Genomic DNA, 6,444 nt, shown 5'->3' with positions numbered 1-6,444 from the left:
CTACCTATGTTTGGTAAAAAAAAAATCACAATAAGTGTATTTTGATTGGTTTGCGCAAAAGTTATTGCGTTTACTAACTAAGGGAAGGATTTTTGTTGTTTTTTTTTTTTAACGAGTAATGGCGGCGATCTGCAATTTTTTTGCGGGACTGCGACATTGCGGCGGACAGATCGGACCCTTGACTGACATTTTTGACACTTTTTTAGGGGTACCAGTGACATTACTACAGTAATTAGTGCTATACATATATGCACTGTTACTGTAAAAATGACACTGGGAGGGAAGGGGTTAACTTTATTGGAGAGGGGGGGGGTTAAGTGTGTCCCTAGGGGCGGGTTTCTAACTGTCATTGGATGTGGCTGTGTGTAACAGCAAAGATCAACGGTCCTACATAGCAGGACCGAGTGATCTGTGCTTTTACACAGGGAAGAATGACAGGCGGCTTTGTTTACATTAGCCGCCTGCCTTTCTCCCTCTCCACCCGACGATCGCGAGTGACCGGCGGACATCGGGTCCGCCGGTCACACGCGCGGGCTTCCTAGTGAACGAGCGGGGGCGGGAGCGCGCCTCCGGCGGAGCGCGCTCGCCCCCTATTGGCTCCCAGGCTAGTGACGTATTGGTACGTCACTTTGCCTGGGAGGGGCTGACCGCCGCCGTATATAGTCGGGCGGCGGTCGGCAAGTGGTTAAGACAAAAATCCAGTTTTCTTTATCGTTCATTGACAGAAGCAGCTCCATATAATTCTTGACCATTGGGACGTCCCAAAGCAGTATTTGTATGAGGGTTGGGAAAACAGCGAGAAAAAAAAAACGTAATTCCCCAACAAGGCTAAGACTTTAACCAACCAGAGAATATAGAGCTCAATCAGGAACAACAGGAGCTCACCTGGACAAACCCTCGAAGAGACAAAGTCTCTTTCAAACAGCAGCCTGCAAAGCCTTGCTGCCAAAAGAAGCATCCGAGGATGCCAACACATCTACTTTATAAAATGTTATGAATGTGTGCACAGACGACCATCTTGCAAACTTGTATCACTGATGCCTGATGGCGAAAAGCCCAAGAAGCACTCAGCACCCTAGTAGAATGTGCATTCACAGGGAAAGGTGGAACCTGACCCTTCAGTGAATAAGCCTGAACCACCGTCTGCCTGATCCAACTAGAAATGGTCACAGCAGATGCAGCCAATCCCTTTCTAGGTCCTTCCATAAGGACAAGAAGAGAATCTGATTTCCTGAAACATTCAGTAAGCCACCAGGTAAACCCTAATTGCCTGAACCACATCCAAACAATGCAAAGCAATTTCTTCAGAATGCTTAGGCTTAGAACATAAAGAAGGCAGCACAATGTCTTAATTTAGATGGAAATCAGAAACCACTTTAGGAAGAAACGACTGACTAGGTTGAAGTACCACTTTATCTCTGTGGACCACCAAATAAGGCGAACGGCAGGAAAGCGCCACCAATTCTGATACTCTGTGAGCAGAAGTAACAGCCACCAAAAAGGCAACCTTCTGAGACAAGGTAAGCAGAGGAATCTTCCTAATGTTCTCTAAAAGAGGTTCTTGAAGAACAGACAACACCAAATTCAGATCCCATGGAGGTAACGGGGATCTCCTCGGAGGGGCCACATGACGGACCCCTTGGATAAAAGTGTGAATCAACGCATTGGAGGCTAAAGGACATTGGAAAAAACACAGCCAAGGCCGACACTTGGCCTTTAATAGTAGCCAAGGCCAACTTCTGTTCGACACCTCTTTGAAGGAAAGCCAAGATCCTAGCAACCGAAAAAAGGCGAGGATGCACCTTCAGGGATTCACACCATAAAATGTACAATTTCCACGTACGATGATAGATCTTCCTGGAATTAGACTTCCTGGCCTTCAACAGTGTAGGAATCACTGAATCAGAAAGACCCCTATACTTCCAACACCTCGCTTTCAACAGTCACGCCGTTAAAGCCAGCGACTGTAAAGCAGGATGGAAGATCGGCCCTTGAGATAGCGGCTCTTCCCTGAGAGAAAGTCTCCAAGGAGCATCGGCAACCAATCTTACCAGATCTGCATACCAAGACCGGCGAGGTCTGTAGTCTGGAGCTACCAGAATGACTGGAATCCCCTCCGCCTCTATTCTGCGCAGAAGTCTCGGCAGGAATTTCAGCTGTGAAAACACATAGATCAGCCGAGAATGACCCCAAGGAGCCACCAGTCCATCTACGGCGTCGGCTAGGGGATCCCGTGACCTGGCTACAAACCTTTGAACCTTCTTGTTGAGCCGTGGGGCCAACAGGTCGACATCGGGTGTCCCCCACCGAGCACACAGGAGATGAAACCCCTCCAGGTGTAGAGACCATTCCTCCTGATCCAACACCTGACGGCTCAGGTAGTCAGCCTGCCAGTTTTCCACACCTGGGAGGTGTACCGCGGAGAGAGCCGGAACAAAATTCTCTAACCTTTTCAAGATCTCGGCCACCCCCTGGCTGCTAGGACACTCTTGGTACCATCTTGATGATTGCTGTAGGCCACGGCTGTGGCATTGTCCGATTGAACCTAGACTGGACAACTCTGTAGAAGATTTGTCCAGTGACAAAGGCAAAGATTTATTGCCCTGAGTTCCAGAACATTGATCAGTAGTCTTGACTCTTCCACTGTCCAAGACACCTTGGGCACACAGCTTCCCCAGCTGGACAGGCTGGTGTCCGTGCCGACCACGGTCCAGTACAATGGGAGGAAAGACTTGCCCTGGTGCAATGCCAATGAGGGAAGCCACCACAGGAGAGCAGTCTTTGTGTTGTGACTCAACCGAATCATAGAATCCAACGACTTTGGATCTTTGTTCCATTTGACCATAATTTCCCTCTGTAATGACCTGGTGTGGAACTGAGCAAATGGGACCACCTCAAAGGTCGACACCATCAGACTTAGGACTCTCATGCAAGTCCGCAGAGAGGACAGATTGCTGGACAACAACAAATGAATCACCCCCTGCAACTTCTGCAGCTTGTCTCGAGGAAGAAAAACCTTTGCTGAAGCAGAATCCAGAGTCAGACCAGTCTTGAGGATGGTACCAGGGCTGATTTTGTGAAATTGATGGTCCAGCCAAACTCTTGCAGAGTTCTTACAGTGATTGTCAAATCCCCCCAACAGAGCTGAATGAGAATCTGCTCTTAACAGGAGATCGTCCAAGTACCCTAGGACTGCAATCCCCCTCTGACGTAGAAGTGCCAATATCAGAGCAAAAACTTTTGTGAAGACCCTGGGAGCAGAGGCGAGACCAAAGGGTAATGCCACAAATTGAAAGTGCTCCTCTCCCACAGCATAGATAGGGTGTGTAGATATGTGTCCTTGATATTGATAGAGGCCAACAGGTCTCCCTGATGTAGGGACGCCACCACCGTGCGAAAACACTCCATTCAAAACTTCTGTACCCGCACTAAGCAGTTCAGAGCTTTGAGATCCAGGATTGGATGCACTTTGTCACCCTTCCTCCTGGGCATAGTGAAAAGGTTTGAATAAAACCCCTAAAAACACTTCGGAGAGGGAACTGGCACAATCACTCCCTGTGACAGCAGATCTTGCACCACCTTTTCGTAGGTCTGTTAGCCGAACTGGAGATAGGCAGAGGTTGGACAGGAAGAACCTGTCTAACAGTCGGGACCTAAATTCGATCTTGTAACCCAATCGGATCAGTTTGTGAACCCATTTGTACTGAATCAAGGAAGTCCATGGTTCCGAAAAGAAGCAAAGACGTCCCCCCACCCCAGAAACGGGTGAGGGCGTCGCTTCATGCAGATGAGGATTTGTCCGCAGATCTGGATTGGCCCATTCTCAGCTTACCCGACCATGTCTTCTTGGAACCCCCAGAAGAACTGAATGGCTTAGCTCCTTTCTCCTGTGACCCGGAGGTACGAAAGGGCCGCCTATGAGCAGTAAATGAAGGCTCCCATCTATTACGCGGTGCCTTGCTCTTGGTGGATTGGGGAAGAAGAATCCTCTTCCCAACTGTGAGGCCTTTGATCAACTCATCCAGGGAGGATCCAAACAACCTGTCCCCCGTAAAGGTAAGGTCAGAAAGAGCCTTTTTGGAAGCCTGGCCCGCAGACCAGCTTTTCACCATGCATGTAATAGCAACCTCCACCGCAGGTACTCTGGCTACCAGTGGAGCCGCATCTAGCGAAGCATTACATATATACAGAAGAGCTTGGACTATTTTGTCCGTTAGCTCTATCAGGCCCGACGAGAGCTGCTCAGTTTCCAAGTCACCTTCCAGCAACTTCGCCCATTTCGTATTGTGACACCAGACACCAGAGTGATCGCAAAGACCGGTTTCAGTATTGAGCCCACGATCACGCAAGAGGCGGGACAGACCCCCTGTCTATCCACAGGGTCTGTAAATACTGGGGACTCCACCGGAACCACAGTAGACTTGTTTAGTCTGGAAATCGGATGATCCACCTTTGGTGGTACGGTCCATCTAGCGGATGCCTATTAAAGCGCTTAGGCACCACTAACATTTGTTTGATCCACTTGACAATGTTGTCAAAAAGTTCCAGACAGGGAAAAACTTTGCCCGACTTCTGGATTTGCGGGTGCCAAAAGACACTTGCGTTCCTGACGCTGTAGAATTATCCGCTATTTTTAAGTTTACCCTCACTGACACTAAGTGCTTCCACCAGCGCACTTTCCCGCAGGGCTGCTGACGAGGATACAACCTCGTTGTCATCAGAATGCGAAGATGCAGATCCACCAGGATGGCATGCGTCCGTGGCGGCCATATCTACCTCAGAATCTGAGGATACTAGAAGGCATAGGGCGCTTTCTACTACTGGCATTTTTTTTAAAACTAAATCCACTTTTGACACCAGGTTTTCCAAAACTGCTGTAATTGCAACCGTACTGAGGGGGTCTGTGGGTGAGATTTGGTCCCGGGACTCCATATTTTTTACCTAAAAAAAAAAAAAAATTGTAACTTTAAGAAAAAACTGCAAAAAACGCGATCCGCACTGCTGCTCCACAAGTCACAGCCCTAGTACAGCCTGCAGTAGGGTGAATGAGAAATGCCTCAGGGACCCCAGTAACATACCACGAAAACGATATGGAGGGATATAGAAACGTTCTGTGCAGAGAGAAAAACGATCTGACAAAGGAACAGGTAATACCTGTCATGTGCTAGAGTCACCTTAGCTTCTCCCCACTGTCCAGCGAACGTGGACTCCAAGAAAATGGCCACCTTGAGCATCTTATTGGAGAACTACCAAAACATGGCCACCCATGCATTTCAATGGGAACATTTTTTTTTTTTAAATCAGATTTTTTTTTTTTATTATTTAAAACCCTTAATGTAACAATACAGTACAATACAATGGGAACATTTTTACATTGATGCAGAGCGAAACTACAGCAAAATGGTGGCTGCCACGACACGCCATGTGCTCCCCAGGACCCCGGGGGGGTCATTAGACAGTGACATCAGGGGGTCCTCAGGAAGGGCCCCCACCAGGATAAACCTCCCCCCTGCAGAACCGCCAGAGCGGCCGCAATACAGCCGCCCCCCCCCCCCCGAGGTAGGAAACTGCTTGTGGGGGGGGGGAAGCCTGAGGGGGGCCTGGTATCACCGAGAGGCCAGGGGAACCAGTGAGTCCGAAGTCCACCCCGAGACCGCCAGAGAAATAGGGGGGACACTTACTCACCATACCAACGGCATCAGGTGGGCACCACTCCAAACAGACTACTTCTCCATTCGGGGTGGGGTGCTGATGGCCAGGGGGTACGCTGCGACTCAGTTTGGCCCAGGTCGTATGCATCCCAGCGAGGTGTTTCACTTGCAGGCCTTCCCCCATCCATCGGGTCTCTGTCGTGGCGAGATATGTTGAGTCCAAACTGAAGAAAAGACCGCTCCAGGTGAGGTGATATCAGGTGCTGGTCGGATCCGTAATCTAGAAACTTGTTAGATCAAAAAGAAAATGACTGCACTCCGAAATGGAAATCAAACAGGAGTGTATTTATTCCACATCAAAAATAGGCATCAAACTGCAAACTGAGACATAGGACAAAAGGTAGACGAGTTTCACGACTAAGAATGTCGCTTACTCATTACCAAGGTCGTGGCGAGGCCTAGTGCTGGACTATAACCTGCGCACGCACGCTGGCCGGGCTGGGAGACCTTAAGGATCTAGCCTATCCAGTCCGAAACCCAGCTGGCTGTTGCTTGTAGTTCTCTCAGGAACAAAACTAACTAAAAAGTAAAGTCTTACAAAAGGTTCCCAAAAAAAACAGCTAAGACCGAAGTCCCAGCAGAGAACTAGGCCCTACTCCTAAGCTAGGCAGAAACAAACTGAAGCCTATAGTAGAGTGTGTGGGTGTATGCCTGCAGGGACGACCCCATAGGCGTGGTAAAGATTTTTCCTGCCTAGTGTTTTACTCCTGTAGGGGGCTGCATAACCCAATGG

The sequence above is a fragment of the Pelophylax lessonae genome (assembly GCF_965119305.1).
Source record: "Pelophylax lessonae genome assembly, chromosome: 13".
Taxonomy (NCBI): Eukaryota; Metazoa; Chordata; class Amphibia; order Anura; family Ranidae; genus Pelophylax; species Pelophylax lessonae.
This window is presented reverse-complemented; position numbering follows the sequence as displayed.